General features: G+C 37.2%; 1 long non-coding RNA gene across 3 annotated transcripts in view; it reads right to left on the reverse strand.

Annotated features, from left to right (window-relative positions):
• Positions 1 to 7,365: 7,365 nt before the first annotated feature.
• The window catches only part of LOC133530503 (uncharacterized), a 68,250-nt gene continuing 53,200 nt past the window's right edge, over positions 7,366 to 22,415 (reverse strand). For 2 of the 3 annotated variants that reach the window (XR_009801319.1, XR_009801318.1), the window contains exon 3: positions 16,236 to 17,737. This is a non-coding gene — a long non-coding RNA (uncharacterized LOC133530503). Of the gene's footprint in view, positions 7,677 to 16,030; positions 17,738 to 22,415 lie in introns of those variants that run through there. The other variant, XR_009801320.1, reaches the window with a different exon arrangement.

Genomic DNA, 22,415 nt, shown 5'->3' on the forward strand with positions numbered 1-22,415 from the left:
AGCACTTCCTTCCGATTGGCACTAAGGTGCTCCTTGTTCAGGCTCTTGTATTACCTATTGTAGATTATGCTGATGTATGTTACACGAATATCACACAAGTTTCTCTGAATAAACTAGATCGGCTTCTTTTTTCGGACTCCGTAAATATGACCACATATCTGCATATCGCCGTCGGCTTAACTGGCTCTCTGTTCGTGAACGTAGATCGTTGCGAATTTTGTGCACACTATACTCTGTTTTATTCGATCCAACAGCACCCGACTATCTCAGATCCAAATTTCATTTTATAACTGCCCGAACAGGTTGCACCCTTCGCGAGTCCCGTAGTCTCAAGCTTATAGTTCCTTGTCATAGTTTTGGTTTTGTCTCTAACTCCTTTACCGTTCAGGCGATCCGGCTTTGGAATGATCTCCCACTCAACATCAGACAGGCTCAAACCAAGCTCTCGTTTAAGCGCATATTACGCAAGCACTTTTTCGACAAGCTCTCTGGTTAATTGTCCTTCGTAGTCATAGTATTTTTTTGCACTGGGTACATGAATTAATATATATGTATGTATATATAATTATAGTATATTTATGTAAGTTTATAACCGTTAGTATATATTATTTATCCCTATTTTGCTTGTTTTAAGTTACTTATTCTGTTTTTTTTTGTTTAATGCCTGCACGTACTACTGTTTCTGCTTAGCCTGATGGTTGACTGGTAGAGAATGCCTTTAGGCATTAAGTTCGCCATTTGTACTTTATTTGTTGTATTGTGCAATAAAGTTTAAATAAATAAATAAAATAAAATTGATTATTGCAATAATAAAAGATTAAGAACCATAAAATAGAATAAAATTTAAAGTTCAATGCTCTAAAGATTTGCCCAGTCAAATTTATTTAAAATGTCAAGACTTAAAATTATTCTTAAGCTATAAGGATAATGTGGGAACATGGAGACTATCCCAGTGCCTTGCTATAGGACAATCCAGCCTATTAGCCACCAGATTTAGGATGCTGTTGGAGCTCTCACGTACTCGGCGCATAAGGGAAGCGGTCCTTTGCGCATTATGGCATGGAAACCATCTACTCGCGTATCCGCGAACATACCCGACAAAAGCATAAGACTCGACACGTCTTTCGCCTCTCTACGAGGCATCCTCAGGAAATGCTGGAGATGTTGACGGTCTGACGTCCGACAACTGAATATGCTGTCTGGAATGGTTGGCCATATTTATTCATTATTTTCTAGTAACATAACGCAACTCAAGGTCGTATCATAATCAGATGAAAACCACATCAAATTGTTAACACAAAGCCAGTTAGATTGGTTTATTGGCTACAAGCTTCACAGGCGGCCTACATGTGTTTACTGAAACTTATTAGTTTCACGGAATGGGAGCACTTTGTTTTATCTTGCGTGCAGCGCCTTGAACAATAATCGCTGTGAATCATAGGAGTTCACTCCTATATAACATAGTTTACAAGTTCTCTAAATCCTTGATGCAATAGTTTAGTTTGGAGAACAATTAACCAAAGAGCAGAAGAAATAAATAAATATTTTGGGACAATCATACACTTACACAGATCGACCTAGCCCCAAACTAAGCAAGTCTTGTACTCGCACTATGGGTACAGGTACAGGTATGGGTACGGTATGGGTATGGGTATGGGTATGGGTGGGTACGATATACATGACTGAGGAACAAATATCTGTGTTCATCACACAAATAAATGCCCTTACCTGGATTCGACCCCGGGGCCATCGGCTTCAGACCGGTCGTCAAAAGAAAGGAAAGGAAGTCAAAGGAAAGAAGAAGACACGAGATTGAACGATTTGTTTAGATGAAGTGTGAAACGTAAATCTAAAATAGGGCAGGTTTGTTTTTGAGCTTTCAGCAGTAAATAAAAGCATACTCACTGAGAGAGTCATTCGAACTTCAACACTTTTTTATTGATATAATATTATTCGGAGTACATCTCGCTCGCACTAATATAATAACTATAATATAAAAGATGTTACGTTCGAGAAAACCGGTGTCTTTTCCATGGAAATTACAAAAGTTAGCCTTTTCAATCGAATGTTGACGTTAATGATTTTAGGTAAGTTTTTACATGCCTATAAGGATGAAGTGTGTATTAGGCTTTAAAGTCCGTTTATTTCATGATATTCACAGGAAAGTCGCATAACCTTGACTCATACTTACAAACTTTTTGACATGTAAGTTCGAATCGCCTTCAGGGTTGCTTGCATCATAAATTCGTGACAGATGTAAGTCGCGAATAATATTAAACAACTGAGATGTGTGTGATCTCCAACTAAGTAATTATAGCTAATTACAAATCGCTGCCAAACCATAAAACACGGTGCAAATCCTACCAAATTAATGATCGCCTCGTCCTTTACAAAGAAATATTGTATGTATACCTATTGAATAGTCATATTGTACTTATCCTTCTTCTTCCTCGCGTTGTCCCGGCATATTGCCACGGCTCATGGTCTGCTTGACAACCAATCCCAAGATTTGGCGAAGGCGCTAGTTTTTACGAAAGCGACTGCCATCTGACCTTCCAACGCAGAGGGTAAAACTAGACCTTGTGGGGGGATTAGTCCGGTTTCCTTACGATGTTTTCTTTCACCAAAAAGCGACTAGTAAATAACAAATGATATTTTGTACATAAGTTCCGAAAAACTTATTGGTACTAGCCGGGGTTTGAACCTGCGACCTCCGGATTGCAAGTCATACGCTCTTACCGCTAGGCCACCAACGTTTCCATATTGTACTGATCCTTATTGTAAGAAAAGAGAACATAGCCGCCGCCATGCTTACAAAGTTACGTTCTTATTTTAAAACGACAAGCAGACAAAATGAAATGAAATGAAACTTGGTATTCAAGCAACATACATAAGAATTAGTTTTCATTGCTAGAAATTGTAGTACAAAGGAAATAGAGCGAGTAAACGTTTTACATACACTAATTCAAATAGTTCTAATCCTTCTATTTACTTATTTACGTATTCTTAGCAACAAAAATTAATATCATAAATGTCTGTTTAAACTTAAATGTTAATACGAAGTTTTATGTTATGTCAGCATGTTGTTTTAATATGAGAGCGTAACTTGGTAACTAACGAGGAGGTCCTAAAAAGAGTTCATGAAAAGCGGTGCCTATAGGGACCGTGCGCGTTGGAGGGTCTGCCATCTTGTGGTCTGAATCGGAACCATAAACAGGCACAATTACACGTCAAGTGTTTTCTTGTGCATAGTAGGTTCTGCCATCTTGTGGGCTACATCGGAACAATAAACATCACATTTACGCTTCGCGCCAAAAATCTGACAGCTCCTGTGCTGCCTCCTACAGTTCATGCACGCTCCCTATTGTAAACCATTGAAAGAAGAAGAGGAATCTCGGGACATCTGTTACGACACGACCAATGCATCAAGACCATCATAGAAGGGGAAGTCATAGGTAAGAGGAAGAGAGGGAAGCCAAGACATACATGGACCAAGTAAAGGAGAAAGTGAACGTCGTGTCGTATCAGACTGACAAAGAAAAGAAAGGAAAGAAATACCTGAAGATTACTTCACCGACAAGCGCGCAGCTCTTAAACTTCTGATGATGAAATTCGATTTTATGGTATTTGGCAGCTGATTCATGACACTTAACATTGGTCATTGGAAAAATAGATACTCAGAAGATCAACAAAAGCGGACCAAATTCTACTCGTGATGATTATTGACGGCCCGATTCGAAGTAAGTAAATATTCTTAAAACAAAACACGTTAACGTTGATTAAAACACGTTTAAGGTCTAGGAAAGAACTTTAAAAGATCGATAACTAAACGAAATGTCAAAATTGACGTTTATTTCGATTTTGCTGTGATCCCAATAAGATCTACGATATTTCCAACGTCAAAGTGACATTGGTTGCCGAATCGAACTGCTTCTCTGGTCTCTAACAAGTTAAAAAGAGCCCGAGTTTCTACTTCAGAATGAAAAATACAGTAAAGAACTCTTAACCAAAACTAACAAGCCATTTCCAGTTTTAGTTATTAAACCTCATTCCAATATGATACTGATCTCATACTGATCTGTTAGTGTCAAAAGTGACATTTTGGCTCAAGGTTGATATAATGCGCAATTCAGCAAGTCTTCGAAAGGAGATTATGGAACCAGCTCATGTTGGAATGACAGTATCACGTTATATTGTTGGAATTGTCCTGTACGTGTCAAAGATATTTCCCGTTGAGGATGACTCACTTGCTTCGTTTTCTATGGAAAGCACTTCGTGATCACCCATCAGCCGTCATAGAAAATGCCGTGTCGGACGCCTCGCCCCGGTCACGGCCCGATCTAGCGTGGTTGATCCTTTACAAGCACAGCTCTGCGTCCAGTAGAGTTTTCGCGAAAGTTTACATTGCACGGTGGGCGAGGTCACGACGCTAGCGACTGCAAAATGTTTGTGTACTCGGGCCCGCTCGTGATTTACTGGGAAACAATAACGGCTTGCACAACACTCTGGTCTGGATCTAAATCCGGCGACAGGACGCGGTTGATGGCTTTTGTTACTCCACAACAGTTACTAACTATACTATACTTTTCCCAATAAGGTGGAGATAAGAACAGAGAAATTCAAGAAATAATACTTTAACTTTATACGCGAGTTTATCATTCAAGCTTTTTTAAAAAACTATAATTGTAAGAAATATAACTGTTAAAAATTCATTTAACCTGCATGTCATATCAATGTGGTTCAGTGAAGGGGAAGGACTGAAAATCAGTGCTGCGCAGTCATTTTATAATGAAATTGACGCAGCGTATGCTGAGTCCGTTTCTTTTCCCCCCACATGCCAATTATTTATGTTATTGTACTTTGTAAGCTATCTGTTTTTTTTATTTTATCGTGTGGCATTCTTATTTTTATAAACGGAGATGAGAGGAGTCGTACGGGAACCAGCCAATAGCAATGGTTGAAATCCACATATCTCCTCGGCTCCGCTGGATTATAAATAAATAAAAATAAAATTCATTTATTTCAAGTGTGAGTTAGAGAGCGCTTTATAGCGATAAGACCCCACGTGCGCCCGTTGTTTACCTCTGCTTGTGTTTCTGTTTACTTTTGTATTGTTTTATTTTATTGAGGTGTGCAATAAAGATTAATAGGGAATATTACGTGAAACTCTGCATAGGGGGCGTCACGACCACAATCCACCACAATCTGAGGGTCTACTGCGAAATAAGAAAATCGAAATTACGTTATCTACCCTCTCTATCACTTGCAAATTCGAGCGATAAAGAGGCAAATAACAAAATTTCGATTTTTGCGTTTCCCGGTAGGTCCTATGTAAACAAACCGCCTTGATGCATCAATGTCATATTTTGTTATCTGTGAAAAAACAGTTTAAGAGTAAGTATGTATAAGTTACTCTACGGTTTACGATAGGTGGTAGTGCTGCACTCTAGCGTCATTACATTGCAGTAATACTCCCTATTGTATTATCAAAACGCTTTCATAAAAACTAGTGCCTCCGCCAATTCTTGAGATTAGTTGCCAAGCAGACCTTAGGCTCTCATGAGCCGTGGCAAAATTCTGAGAGAACACGAGGAAGATGATAATGACTTAGGCTGCCTTTCCAACTGAGGCGACGATGACAGCAGACATGCGGGATTGAACCAATAGTATTTGTTGTATTCTACCTTTCGCTGCATTACAATCTTACATACTGATAAGTTTGATAACGATAGACAATGCACAGCCTGAGCCGTTGAAGGCCTGACCTGGAAAGAAACATATATTCTTCTAATAATACTTATGCTACAGTTAAATTATACCTTAAGTTAAGTAACTTTCTCAAACACACTGGTATTAAAATTAACTCAATTTCCTTACAAGCGTGTGTACTTGCCTGAAGGCCTGTTTACATATTTATTAGTGTTCAGTACGAGTTAATACAGTTTCTACTAATACTCGTACTATAAACGAAACTACTATCTCTGACCAATCTAGGACGATCGATGTTCGAAATGACATTGATATGTCACAGTTTTCAATTGTTTGGTTGGGTTAAATGTAATGCCCGTGTTACAACAATGCTATATGCGACATTAATTACTTTCTACAAAAATTAAATAAATACAAATTTTTGATAATTAACTATGACACTTATTTTCCTTAAACGTACGTATTCATACACCGAAGTTAACGGAATTTTAAATAAACACGGTGTAGAATTATACTAAGAAATGTATTTTAGTAACTTCACCCTACAACCACTTCAGCATATTCGACGCGGACGAAATCCCTCCGCCAGCTACTACTAAATAAGCCATTCATGTATTCTACATAATTGTAGTCTAAATGTGTATACTTTATTAGTTGGCGCAATGAATATACTGCATAACATAATAATAATAGGTAAGAGTTGCAAAACAGGGATTAGTATGTCGCTCTAGACATTGAAACCTGTGTTATTATTTTCATTGCATACCTACCGCATTGCTTCAGATGTACCAGTATAAGCCTGCTTTCCGATGACGCATAGTTGTTTAAGATTTAGAGGTCAATTTATAATAGGTACAAGGTCGAAAGAGAACAAGATGACATATGAATTTGGTAAGTGTTGTCACCTGGCGAGCTCTCATCGCATCCATTCGGTACATAACTTTACTGACTAATTTACCCGTGGCGTAGTGCCACGATCGCGGCAAAAAGTAAAGCCGATACTCATAAACTTGCTGCTATTCAATGAACCCGATTGGAATTGGGGTTTATTGGCTGCTTTATAATCTTGCTGTCTGGATTGGACTGCAAGAATTCAGTATATAAATTGCTCAGGAGTTTAAAATCAAATGTATATAGGTTTTTATGATGTAGGACGGAAGTTTTTGAAGCGTATGGCCTGATTTTATTCTTTTGATTACGACATTTATGAAAATGAACTAATACGGGAACTGGTGCAAGAAACTAGTCGTTAGTTACGACCGAAAGAAGAACCATCAATTATGTTTTCAGCTTTAGTGTGTGCGACGTTTTCAAGATGTCGCATAAATTTTAACTGAAACAACGGTGGGCAGTTAGTCGGTGCTAACCTATCCGCGACGCGTGGTCGCGCGCGAACCAGGACACCTGCTCATTAGGGTTAATAGCATCGGTTTAATATCGCTTATCGATCTATTTATAATCTCAGATTTATACGAAAGGTATTATAAGTGAATGTACACACAATAAGGGGTATTTTTGGACGCGCGGGCGCGGACAGGGTCCGCTAGCAGCAGTTCGACGACGGCAGGCGCGGCGCGAACGCACCGAACCACGGGCGCTCGGTCCAACCTTACCCTAGTGAGCAGTGTTCACGTGCAGTGTTCCAGTGTAAGTTAGGAGTGTTGCTTCGGATGTCGCAGTGCTTTAAGTGTCAAGGAAGTGTAACAAACGCTAGCTTGCGAGTGCTAACATACTAACGCATGAAGGCTCGGCGGCGTGTAGGTAACCAAGTGTGGCGCGGGCGTGTGTGGGTAGAGAAATTTGATAAGCCAAGATGTGTGCCGGACGGCTCGCCACTTTTGTATGCAGCGGGCGAGCCGGCGGACTATTTTTGAACTGCGGGATATTTGTGCTGTTCTTCTAGAGGCGGCGCGGCGGCCGCTCGCCTCCGCCCGCTCTCTGGTTCATGCTCATGTATGATCGATGCTCTGAAAGCATATTCAGAACTGTAAAAAATTAAACAGACTACAAGATGGCTCCAAAATACGTTGACAAAAAAATTTTAGGAATATTTTTCTTACAAGTCTTTTAAAATTACATTAGAGATTGAATCTACAACCATTTAACCGAAACATATCTTCAAAATGGCATCCTTTGGCTACACATATTACACAAACGCAAACATTTGCAAAAAAACTTTGTTAACGTATTTTCGGTTCACTTTGTATATCAGATCGTTTTGAGACCACGTTCACTAGCGGAATCCAATTTATTAAAATAACAAAATCAAGACCAAGGTAAGTCTGCACCGATTTTGATTTATACCTACGTCATAATTTCATAGAAATTTGCCGATTAAAATAACACTTGCACTGCGTGTGCTACCAATATCGTTGCAGACTTGTCTTGGTCTGACTCTACGTATTTTTTTGGTTCTAAATGTGGTTTCTGTTATTCCCGATTCATATGAACCTTGGAATGTGGGTAATAAATAATCGACTCACGCATAAATTTTGGTTCTAATTTGTATTTTCTGTTCCCGAAATGTTATGAACATTGGTAAAACTATTGTCGACTTATGTATTTAGGGACCACAGCTGATACACATAAATCATAACCAAAAATTAGGCATTAGTTACCTAAATTTTCGGGAACAGGATAATTTTTAAGTGCATTTTAGACCTATGTTCATGTATTTTTTCTATCGAGCGAAACTCAAAAACTTAGGATACGAATCGATACAGAGTATTAGAGTATTACAGATTCTCGAGAAAGATCTCAAAATTGCTAATTAAATTTAATGGCAGCCGTATTTTGTGATCCAAAAAGCGTTACGATTTTTTTTAAACTACGTTACCTACTGCATCTAACTCTGCAGCTTACTGTACTGTATATTTAAAGGTTACTCATGCGTATGAACAAATCCTGACATTTCATTTAATGTTACGCAAAAATAGCACAAACACATAAATTTGACGAAAAAGACAAATGACGAATGTAATCGGTAAATTTGTCGTTGTGATGACAAGTTTATGTTACTATTATGAAAAATAATGATATAAGTAATAACATAGACAGTCTAGATAGTTTCTAGCGTTGGTGTCTAGATATTAGACACGCACTGCCAAATTACACGATTGAATCAATAAAATAACCTAATATGTGTACCTTGTATATATTTCAAAGTTTACAAAGTTGTACATTAGTAATTTACTGCAGATTTCGTTTTTTCGATACATGTTGTTTTGACGATTTTCGTACATAGTTTTGTAGGTGGCAATATTTAAAGGGCTGTGTAAGTTGGCTCTTTTTTTTCTTAAACATCCCAGTATTTTACGCAAATGTTTTGTAGTGCGAGTATTACTTAACATTAATATAAAATACTTATATGAAATAATGGACGTTAAACTTGTGCGCTAAGGGTTTCGAAATTAATCGCTCAAAATTAATTAATTTATCGTAATATTATATGTATATGTTTGTAAATTAATCTTGGGATAAACTGTTTTTTTGATTGTGGCGAATTGACACTAAATACATACTTTGAATTTTGAATGATATAGTTCGAAGAGGCAAGAGGACTGATGTCATGGTCCATTATTAGTATTATGTATTATGTGCATTTGTCTTAATGCATTATTGAAATAGAAAAGGCCTTCATATCCTTACAACATGCCTTTCAGGCCTCAGTAATACTTAACACGAATGAAAATACATTTGTAGAAAACTTTAGGTTCCAGTTGGCATCCCACACAACATCTAGTTCAAGATAGAGATATCTGAAACCACACCTGTGTTTTCTTGAAAGTATACAGAATGTAACAAAACGAAAGGCAAAGAAAGAGACCCATTAATATTTAGGTCATACTGAGTAACTTTTGCTATGGGACCAACCCCGAAATTGCGAAATAAAATTGTTACCATTCCTCTGGAGTTGAATGATCAATTGACAGTATGTCTAATATATGTATATAAAAATATCAACTACATGTAGGTATATCATCTTTTCAATTTGAAAAACTAAAGAATATTGAGAAAAAAATGATAATAACCCAAAGGTATTAACACGATATAAACACCATAAAATTTTGTAGAAAAAGTTACTTTTTGCATTATTATTACCATTAGCACATAAATCACGTAATGCGTCAAAAAACGCATTTCGAATGTGACATAAGAGCGCTGCTTCCAGCTTGACAACGATTATTTCCAATAAATTTTCATTGCCACAACTTTCCCCTGTCACTACCCTCCTAGGTCTTTTCTATTACCTATAGTCTGTTACCTATCAGTAAATACCGATTATCAGATTTGCGATGAAGAAAAATTCGACCTAACATTAAAATTAAACGCAAGAGTTTTAAAACATTCAACAGTTTTTGACACACGATGTTGACGGAAACATTGATGTTAATTTCATTGGCACGATGTATAGGAAATATGTCGCAAAATTAGAAAAAAAAATTACCTTCAAGGTTGTAGTTTTAAATAAGTACGTCAATTGATTTAAAAAGTATAACAAACCTTATACGAATCAAAATTAATAATATTTGCAGTGTTTTAAAACCAGTTAACACATTCACTGCCAGCGACCCGCTATGCGAGTTCTCTGTTCATATACACTTCGCTACATACGGGCGTTCTCATGTTATCGGTTACGCTCGTAGCGCGAGATACGGCACTGAATGTCTAAAAATTTACTGCAATAACTAGAACTTTCATTAATTATCTATGATAGCAATCATTAACTGCTCATAAATGACAATAATCGGGACCATTTAAATATTGTACTTACTTGAGCCTAGTGCTGTCATTGGATATTTAATTTATTAAAAACTAAAAACATAGTGTTAATATCATAAATGATTCCTTGTGTTTACCTTCAATACAAATTTTAAGCTAAATAAACAATTCCTGTAAGTAAATAAAACTTCTCCAAAAAACCACGAAAGCGAAATGAAAAAAAAAAAAGTTAAGTATATACCTACAATGATTTAATAATTTTCACCACACCAACTGGTAAAGGCCCTCTTGATTGTTCAAAAACTAATGAGAAAGTTGCACTTTATCTACATGTGGGGCAAAGTAATCAGATCCAAATTTTGAATTGTTTCCTTACGTTAACTATTAGAATTTACTTTTAAATTATGATTTTGAATGATAAGTTTTTTATTACTTCATTTGAATTTGATTAGCTTTGATTTTTTTGGTATTTCGTAGTTAGTATTTTCCTCGCGTTGGTGTGGTGAAAATTTTTGTGTTGCACTCGGAGACAAAGTTTGTTTAACTCTCGTGCCTTGAAACCCTCGCAACGCTAAATATTCCATTTCTCTAATTATGGAATCTTTCGCTTGCTCGGGTATCAATTTCAGCACGAGCGGTTAAACAGCGACTTTGCCCCCTGGTAAAATAAATAACTATTAACCAGTAGTTATCGCATGAGAAATGCATCATCCATATCCGTAGATCTACTCCACATTATCATTCCATATTAAAGGATTGAATGAATATCACCATAGTAGGAAGTGAGAGCCGCATCTATTGAGACTACTTGGCTTATTCTTCTTAAAGCATAGATAACGCGGTTAATTCTGAGGTCGGTGATGAGTTCTTTTCAACCGGTCATTTTATAAGATCGGTTAATTTATACGATCTTAGAGCTTTCAAAGCTTGTACGGAATTATTTTTCACTTCTAACTCTAAGTTTATAAACTTAATAATAATAAAAAAGTCGATAAAAGTCAAAAGAAAGGGTAGAGGTTCGATATACGTCAAATATTGTAAAAATGTACTGCATAAGCTCAATATCCAGAGAGGAAAATGGAGACTACGTTTATATGGAGGAGTTGTCCACCATCATACGTCGTTTGCTGTCACTTATCTATTACAGGCAAGATACAAAAAGCTTATTAAATTATAATTAAAAATTCGAACTATGTTGATATGTATGTATTAACTATATTAATATGTAAGCACTATGGGTATGTATAACATTTTCCTCTAAAAAGTAGGTACATCATTTTAAATATTTATTGTTCGTGCTCACCCGTAGGTATTGGCGAAGAAAGAAATACATCAATTTACCAAGAAACATCAACAGTACAAAACAAACGACAACAGCGCCATTTAATCATTCAGCAATGAGTAATGTCGGAAAACTCGTCCATCCGCATTCACGACAATGATTGATCTTAACCCGAGCATCGAACCTACGAATACGATTAGTCAAACATCATCTCCTTAATTAATTGGTGACTGCGGTCTATTCGAGTACTCCATTTGTAACGTATGTAGTAATGGCAGTAATGGGGATCGTTTTATATCTCTTTTTACAAGCTTTTTATTTAACTTGCCAGTATGTACATGAATTTTAACCTTTTCAACGCTTTTCCACACGTGTCAAGAAATGCCATGGACGCCAAAAAGTTAACTGGTGAAGAGCGAATATGAAGCTTTTTAACTGACAGTAGGAAAGTCGCTTTGACAACGTCCGCCATAGCCTTTTTAATGGTCATTGGCGTCGCGGGCACGACAGACGATGACCGTTTTAGTGGTCTTTGGCGTTGAAAAGGTTAAATATCGGTAGCCACAGTAAATTTACTGTTATCTTCCGACACTTGGTATGTATGTAATTTTGTTAGTGTCAAATCTTGGAAGCAAAATTTGACCCACTTTCCGATTTCCTATTGAGCTGAAAATTTACATAAATCCCTGTTTCCAATAAAGGCTTAAGTCATAATGTATTGTTTGTCCGCATTTTCGTTAGTCATAATTAGTTTTTTCTTAGAAACGCGTAACTTATCAGGATTGCCATAAAACACACCTAACCTAAGCTATCTATAGCGTACCTTACGAAAATCCTGAAAGTTAACGGTTTCAGAATTATGACTAATCTGACAATCATTACATTATGAATTTCAATAATTATGTCAAACAAAGGGTTCCGAATTTACATAATGTAAATCGGTGACAATGCAATATTATGGTACCATCTAGCTGATCTGATGATGGACATAGGAGATGGCCATAGGAACTCTGTGATAAAACAACTTGTGTTTGCAGTTTTTAGATACTGGACGAGTATTAGTAGCCCGTGGTAAGAAAAGTACAGTCAGCGACAAACGCTTGTACCAAAAATGATTTGTATGCCAAAAACTTATTAAATTATGCTCATGTTGCTACTGCAGCCGCTGCTGGCAAGTTTCTTTGTTAAACGGAGTCAGTGGATGGTCAAGCGAGGCGTGCGGTGTGGCGTGCGTGTGCACACGTACGCACAAATGCTAATGTATGCCAGCGGCCTTGTGCACGATGCAGCTTGGTTGCTGCCCACCCCGCATCTAAATATTCACTATCCTGCTAAATGCAACAACATATAGGACTCAAAGTAGTGAGATGTTTGATGATGATCCTTCCGGCCGATTTCGATCATAGCGACCACTTCGACTCCTAGTTAGCTCGGCGCTCGTGCGCCCGAAGATGGCTGCCGTAACCAATAACCGATCTTAGAGGTGAACCTCCGCCACATTGATGGCACTTGAGGACTTCATCCACTTTGTGTTAAATGTTTACGACGCATATAAACATAGTGATAGTTTCGCTGAAGTAGTTTTGTGGGGTAATTTCGAAAATCGCTAATTTAATACCAGTAGCACTCCATACTTTACTTCATACTTTATTACGCTTACTAAGGTATCTCACTGACTGTCTCTGCAGTAGGAAATGCTTGATATTTGCAATTTTCGAGATAACCTTTTTAATTTATCCCAATGCACAGTCTTAGTCAGTAGTTATTCTTGTATATGTTATTACTGAGTAACTTGCACACACAATAAGACAAATAAATGAATAATGCCGGAACTCGAACGGCCGCAACCTGTCGTCGGCCGTCGCCCCGCATTTCGCGATCCACAGATCACTTAACTAGATCGAGTGTATCCAATGATTAACCCTCTAAACTGTCATGTTTATTTTTGTAAGAAAGTCATCACTGCTATTGTCAAAACTTTTTTCTCAAAACTTGCAAGGAAATGTTGACATGACTTACTTCAAATTAGGTCCGGAAATACTAAGTATAGGGAGCGTGCATGAACTGTAGGAGGCAGCACAGGAGCCGTCAGATTTTTGGCGCGAGGCGTAAATGTGATGTTTTTTGTTCTGATGTAGCCCACAAGATGGCAGAACCTACTAAGCACAAGAAAACACTTGACGTATAAATGTGCCTGTTTATGGTTCCGATTCAGGCCACAAGATGGCAGACCCTCCAACGCGCACGGTCCCTATCCGGTGCGATGAGTGAACACGATATGATAAGTAAAGGAATTTCATACAGCCTTACACATCTAGGCCTGTTATACTAACCTTCTTTTATTTTAAACGTCAAATTGTGACAACGTCTTGGCATTCAACCATCAAATAGCTAAAAAAAATCATCAATTTTTTTTTCATTGCAAGATTGATAAAAGCAGTACGCAAATCTCGGCGAGAAACGGGGTTGCCGGCCGCGTATCCAATTTTTACAGTGAGGCGGATCAGTATATGAACTTTATCTTACCTAAAATAAATCGTTACCTATTAAATTATCACAATAGCCGACAGAAACCTTCAGCCATGTTTACATCAATGATGTTTTTGTGGTTGTCGTTCTCGATAAGTCGTGTTGTTACTCAAGATTGCATGGAATTTGTTAAGTACTTTGTACAATTAACCGGCACAAAACTACGTGACTTTAATAAACATTATTTATATAAATAATAGTTACAATTTATGGACAATTATTTTATCTAAAAAGTACGAGATCAGCTCCGTTTACTTGTCTCTACGTTTGCTATCTAAACCTAAGAAATATTTTGTAATAATACTAATAAGTGCGCGTATATAATTAATATATGTATGTCGAAAAAGTGAACAAGCCAGCTTTCGTGTTTGCTTAATGCGAAATCTATGGAATATCGGGAGGTAATCTACGTACGATCAATCAATTATAAAAAGTCGTAACTGTCACTATGTGCTTGCCAACTTATGCTGTTTTCTTAAAAACAGGACAGTGGTATTCAACGCTTCTGTTACTATGAAGTTAGAGTCCAATTTCGATTAGCCTATTATGCCAGCGTGAAATATACTGAACTGGCTAATTAAAGATATCCGCTATTGATCAATTGAGTTCAAGATACGAAGCTGAAACTAAATGTGATTTTGATCCAGATCTGCTTTAGAATATAGATATCCCCGTGAAAAAGTTACTAGGAGATATCAGTTATGGTTGTCTCACAGGCTGGGCCTTAAAAATATAGCAGAACCTGTATATGACGTCCCAAGGATAAAGGTACTTTATGGCAGTTGGCGCATAAGACGTGTAGCATCGTATTCGTATAGGAGCGACGTGAAATACCACGTAAGTGCCCGCCGCCATGCGGTACCTTTTCATGTGGAACATCACATATGTACTTGACGCGGCGAAAGATGATTACTATGACACTTCCTCCAATTCACTTTTCGATACACTTAATTTAAAAAATAATTAAATTATTAGGTTTTTATCGTATTTTTATTACTTAATTGTTACATTTCTTAATAAAAAAAAAAAATGTGTAAGTACCAAAAAAGTCCGAAAACATTCGACAATGACAATTACTCCATACAAAAATTAACTGTCATATGAATCATCATTGGCGTCAAGTAGTGTCGGCAGGAACTCGACTCTTTCGAGTCTCAATTTCAAGAAGTTGAGTCGTTTTTACGCGACTCTGCGCTCAAAACACTTCCGTGTCTTAAGTCCCTAGTAGAGTCCTTTATTGAATCTTTTTTGCGCTTAAAGGACTCCAGCCTTCGGATAATGACTTTGTAATTTTTTTTGTAGGTTTTATCTAAATGAATACTAAGGAAGATAGACAGAAGGAAGATGCCAGCGACTCGCAAGGTGAGTTCTCTGTTCGTAGGCGTTTTTCGTTACAAAGCAGAAAACGCGTGTTATTGGCTACGCTCGTAGCGTGTAGGTCGCGCTGGCAGTGAATGGGTTAAGTACAAATCTGATTTACGTATCTACTCACACTAGTCATGTTCACCATTAATACTTGGGTACAATGACTTTCATGACAATAGATAGAACTTTCATTGTTACACGCTTATAAATCCGATTGCGTTGCATTTTGTCATAAAGTACGGAATTTCCAAGATTTTGACTTCATATAAACTTTTCTAATGTTTGTAATTTGTTGAAAGTTAAGGCTTCAAAATATCTCTCTATTTAATTGATGATCTCTTTATAAAAATACATGTGGCTTCACTTCATTGTAATCGAACGTAAATTCAAGTCTCAAAATCATTTGGCTTCAATTACACTCACTTCTAATAAAGAGCGATCCTTATTCAATTCCTTGAACTGCAAAATCTGGCTGGTCGCACGCCAAATCTCAATCTGATAACACTTTGTTACATTGTGTAATTCTTCCAATCCGTTCATCTCGTAATGGCCTTTCAACGCCAAGTGAATGATCTCAACGCATAATTAGGGCTAATGGTGATTCAGATTATTTAAAATAACTACTGGCTGCTTTGAAGTATTGTAATAGTGAACATTTTATAAATATCGTGCTTTTACTGATCCTAAATAGGTCCATCTTCTTGTATACCAGCGACCCGCCCGGCTTCGCACGGGTTACATATAAACTTAACAAATAAAACACCTAAACCTTCCTCAAGAAGCACTCTATTGATACATAGGTGAAAACCGCATAAAAATCCGTTTTCTTGGCTGTTTTCCCTGTTTCATCCTTTTCTCTCTTCTTAGTGTTTATTCCTCTCGGTTGAATCCTCCGCTATTGCTTCGGTGCCCAGGGTCCGCTTTCCTTGCTTTTTCTCCTCCACTTTGCAGGGTTTTCGGCATCCTGTTTAGTTAAGACCATTGACACGCATTTCATCCCTCTCATCATCCAGGCAGCATCTCCTGGGCTATCCACTTTTCCGGGCCCAGGTGGAGGCGGCATATCCAGACATTTGTTAAGGTTGCTTCCCCGTTTCATATTGAATTAGATAGTTCGAGTAGAGTTGGTAAGAAGTCTCAATTCGAAGAACTCCAATCGTTTTTAAGCGACTATGCGCTTAAAAAACTTCCTACTCTTTTAAGTCCTGAGTCGAGTCCTTTATTGAGTTTTTTCAGTGCAACTTAAAAGGACTCAAATCTTCAAATAGAGTCAGACCACGATAAGTTGGCAGCGGTTTTGACAGCTTAGCTTGATCTAACTCTAAAGACTTTTATGGTTTTATCTACGAGAAACAAAGGAAAATAGTAATTTTTTAATGATTTTTGCATAACCCATGAATTTAATGTGAAGAAAAAGCCTTTTCGTAATTTTTTTTACATAATTTGAGAGTTATCTTTAAAAGACTATTACTATTATATTAAGAGCTATCTCTGAAAAACTGAGTCGAGTCTTAAAGCAGAGGACTCAAAGGACTTGAATCTTAACCAACACTAATTTCCACGCGCTACTAGTGTAATCTTCTCAGTATTTCTCGGCAGATTAACCGTGGCTGTAGTCACGTAGCGAAGTAAACATTTGTCACAAGTTTTTACTAGCTGTTGATATTGACGTTCAAATGAACGACAGTTCTTTCGATAGAATTGACTTCACGTCAAGTAATATGTGCCTTTTAAGACATCAGACATTCTTCTACCTAGTGTTATCCCGACCTTTGCCTGGGTCCGTTTTCCAACAGACTATTTTTAAGACATCAGATATATCTGAGAATACGAGATGTCTCTGGACCTATACTATCTCTCTAGGGGGGCTAGCCAAGATAATCGTTGGTAGAAAACGCCCATCGAAACTTTAGCGTATAGAAAAAGTCACGTGGCTTCTTAGCATCTGTCATCCGGATACAGTTTTTCTTTTCGTTTTACGTTATATAGTATGACAAATTCTCAAAACTCCACATTGTTCATGGGAGGCGCCTTTATTTTGAGGAATTTATTATAACGTCCACTTTTGGTGATTGATGTGTATAGTCCACTTTCTAAGTGAACTGTCGTTTCACCTTTGCTCACCTGCTCCTGTAGACAAAAGATAACACAGTGATTTAATCAAAGTAGCTATAAAAACATAATATCAGTTAATTACATTTTATAGTAATACTATTTTAATAATTTACTATAGGTATACAGAAAAAACTTCTAAACAAATAAATAACGAGTACTTTGAATATAATCGGAATAAATAATTATCAAACAGATATAGATAACCATCAAGCATTAATTACCTATTATTTAAGTAACGTTTGTCTTAATCTGCCATTTTGACTTGTGTATTTCTCAGAAAGAGGTAAAAGATAAATTAGGTAATTAATTTAAGGCTCGTAAAGTTTTATGAATAAGATAAGTATTTGCAGTGATGCCTACCAGACAGGTTTCCAGAGCTCCGTATAAAACTTGTTGACGGAGCGCTTATGGGATCACTTCGGTTTTTGGTTTATAAGTACATATATTACAAGTAGTAGGTGTCCAAAACAGTAACTACAAAGATAGCGCTTCTAAGACTTAGTCTTGAAATGTAAAAATAAAAACAAAAATATATGTTCTGGTCGTCCTTTGAAACTTAAAAATTTCACATTGACAGACATACGTTACATGTTAACTTCATAAATCATAATGTTTACTTCAAATACTGAAGAGCCATCAAACACAAACCTACAAGAATCGTAACTGTAAACCTGAAGCACACATTAATTTAACCAGCAAACTTCCCGCCTCACGAACAAACACCTAACCTTCACGACGCACAAAAATAACCAACCACTGAACTGCCTCTATTCATAGCTGGATTCATGGCAACAGGAGACCTTAGCATACATATTTTTCACACAAGCCCACCTGTCTCTCTCACACTTAGTAAACTACTATGTCTATCTTGCTCTTCATGGCCGCTTGCCAAGTTTGAGACATGCGTTACATTACGAAATATGAAATCTAATTATGAATATTAATAAGAGTTTTCAATGCATTTGCTGGGTTTACAGTTGCATCGTTATTGTTTGGATTGATGAGTCAAGATTCTTGAATAAAGCTGCTAGCATTGGATTTGGTGTTGAGAAATAAATTGATCAAAATCATAATTACGAGTACATTCTGTACTAATTCAAACTTTCACGATTTTTACACATTATCAACTTTTAGAAACGGGACTTATTCACGTATTAAGTTTTAAATTTACCTCCGTCGTTTTGAGGACGGCGTTGTCCCCGTGGTCTCGGAGAACGTCGGAGGTAAATTTATAACTTAATACGGGATTAAGCCCCGTTTTTATAAGTTAATAATTCTGTTGTAGTGTTTTGTTTAGACTCGATTCCTTTGATTGTCAAATAGCAGAACTGATAATTCCGCTACTCGATGCTAGAAGTTTACTACGAAAATAATAAGCGTTATGGTACCAAAACTGATATAAAGAGTGAGCACTCTATGCTTACTTCTTATTTCTCTATGTCTAAAGCACATTACGGTATGAATACACGACTAAATATCTACTTATCCCGGTTTGATTTCGATATGAATAAGTGTGAAAGAACAATCCACCAAGAATCGCTTACGAACACTACCTACACTTCTAATATTTGTGAAAACGCTAGGAGGTGATTTTTGGTACAAAGATATTACATGGCTTTACTAATAATTCAAAAACTAAGATCAAATCGCCTAACTTGGTAACGCAAAATAATAGCAATGAATGTGGAGGAATATAAAAGAAGGAAAGGACAAATAATGAATAGAATCGGGCGTTACTTTGCGGAAATCCATATTAATTAAAACAAAAAAATATTACTTTGCTGTAATATTTTTTATTTTAAGGAAAGGAAAACTAAGGAAAAGATGATATTAAAAGAAAGGAGGTGAATGATGAGATGACGAACTCAGAGAGGTATGGAAGAAAAAGACATGCTATACCGATCCCAAGTGAAGGAAAAATACAAAAAAATTAGGACTCCCGGTCTGGCTACTAGGCCCCACTATAGTGAGTGACCTTGCCTATGAAGGATACGAGTCCCGGTAAGGGCATTTATTTGTGTGATGAAAACCGATATTTGTTCCTATGTCCTGGGTGTTTTCTATGCATATAAATATGTATCTATCTTACCCATAGTACAAGCTTTGCTTAGTTCGGCGCTACATCGATTTGTATATGATTATCCGCAATATTTATTATTATTATTTACTTATTAACATGAATGAAATTTAGGCATTCTACACATAAGCCACAAAATTGCTTCTATGAGTTTGGGTAGGGAGTTTACCAGCGGCTTGTGAAATTGGACTAACAAAGACTCTTGTCAGACAAATTCTCCTTAAATAACATTGAAAAGAGATTTTTAGTCCTCTCTATCGACAACCCAGTTCCTAATGACCATTCGTAAATGATAAGTTCTTCTAATGAGCGCTTCGGAGTGTTCATATCTAGTACTGACGGGACGAGAACCTCGCGAAGGCCGAGACAATCAAAGTTAGCCAGCACCTTGACTTGGCTCACGAGGTGATCGCCGTTGGAATGTTTATTCGGCGATCATTGTCCCGATATTAGGTAGGCGTTTTGGCGATCGTTCCGATACAGGAGCGTATCGGCCAACAATTCAAGAAAGTTTCGCTAGAACTAGACACGATGTTATCGGAATGTCAGTTAAATAGATCTAAAATGAGCAATTTGTCACCATAAATTGGACACAAAACAAATATAAATGCAATATAAGTCATGTTTATGCATTTTTTCTTTCGGGAATGATTTTTCTGTTCTATACAGCGCAACCAAGGCTTGGAACCATGATTTTTGACATAATTATGAAAGGTTGAAATTGTGTACTCAACCAAATGTTCACAAAATTGTGAGGTTTTTGTAAACTGAAATACATATCATACACTAAAGAAAAAATGAATGTCCACTGGTGGCCGAGCGAGAGAGATGGTGTAGTCGTATAGATGGCAGCATCAGTCTCTATGTATATACCGTAATCCAGTAAATATAGACAGAATATTTGTATAGAAGGTGAAAGCACACACTGCTCGCCCTTAGACTTGGTCAAAGGCGTCTAGCCTTTCAAAATACATACACCAAACATACAGCATACACCAGAGAATTTGGGACGGGTACCACTGGGGACGGGTACCACTGTGGCCGGGTGGTCTAGTAGTCAGGACGTTAGCCGCGTAGAGTGAAGACGCGGGTTCGATTCCCGCCTCGGCCATCGGTGGATTTGGTCACTCTTTCTCTAGTGTATGATATATTATCTATTTCAGTTTATAATTTTATATTTAGTCGTGTGACTACTTTAAAAAACAAGTAAAAAAAATATTTCATAAAATAATTTGTTTTGTTCCTAGTTGTGAGGTTTTTGTACTTAACTACGGTTTTACATATTTATCATGCAATCGTTTAAAATCAGCTTGTACAGTAATTGCCTACCTACGTGCACCATAAAATGCAACAGACAACTATTATATAAATAATAAGTACCAATACATGTGATAAGCAATAAAAGTATTCTTAGAATATTTAACATTAACCATTATAGTACCTATGAATCCGCGCGGTTTTCCACTTTTTTCAGAAGTCAATAAATCAGCGATTCGGCAAGTAATAAAAGTACTATAAACAATTTTATTAGTAAATCGACGCTTGGAGCGAATCAGCACGTAGCTGAACATTGCTGATTTTACAGCCTTCTTCTTAACGACGGCCGTTGGCGGATGTTTTTCTAAATTAAAACCAGTCACGTATTTTATTTATATTACGGATTTCTTTCACGAGGTTATGGTTAATGTTGGATGTCTTTATTAACCTTGTAATGTTTACAGATTTTAATACAACATTTATATAATTCGGACGAATTAATGTTTACGCAAAATTAGTTTTTGTTTACGCAAAGTTTGTGGTTGGTGTTTAGGTAAATGTTTTAATAGAAAATATATTTTTAGCGCAAACATGATTTAAGTACTCGAAGTACTATCATTATTAAACATCAACTTCATAGTTAAATTAAATTAAATAAATTAAATATCATTTATTTTCAGGCAACTATGGCCCATATATACATACCTTACAGACTAGCATACATACAATAATAAAAATCTTAAAATATAAATATCATTTTGACGACGCAGTTTTCGGTTGCGCCACCTGTTCTGGTGCGGGATTCGGCAGATTCCCACGAAACCGCCGAAATATCACACCTTTCGGCCAGAAGTCCGCGCTCGCGATGGTTTCCAGCAGCGGCCGCGGGACGCGCACCACAAACGAGCTGAAGTGCACGTAATGCCGCGATCGCAGCTGGAATACTTTCAGCTCATAACGAATCTTCTTGCGGACATATTCCACCACATCTTCTGCCGTGGCGGAAACATGCAGGCGCGATACATATAGCGCCGTGTTCGGTGTGGCAACCCTCAGGCCAGAAGCAATATCCGGCTCTGCAGTGCCACACTGGCTCTTGCGAGGCGCCTTGCGCGGCCTCCTCTTCTTCATAATGTTCATATGACACTGTTAACTTGACAAGCGTTTGTGACTAACGCCAAATGTCTACGTTAATACTCGTATCAATGAACTATTTAAAAATATTACTCCATAGATGCCAGTGATGACTAGGTGAGGAAATTCCAATAGTTTTCACGTTATGACTTGTCACGAGATTGATGTATCACATGACTTGTAAATCAGAATTTAAGTAGGAGGGATGACGATCAGACAGATCAC

Source organism: Cydia pomonella, chromosome 23 (assembly GCF_033807575.1).
Source record: "Cydia pomonella isolate Wapato2018A chromosome 23, ilCydPomo1, whole genome shotgun sequence".
Lineage (NCBI taxonomy): Eukaryota > Metazoa > Arthropoda > Insecta > Lepidoptera > Tortricidae > Cydia > Cydia pomonella.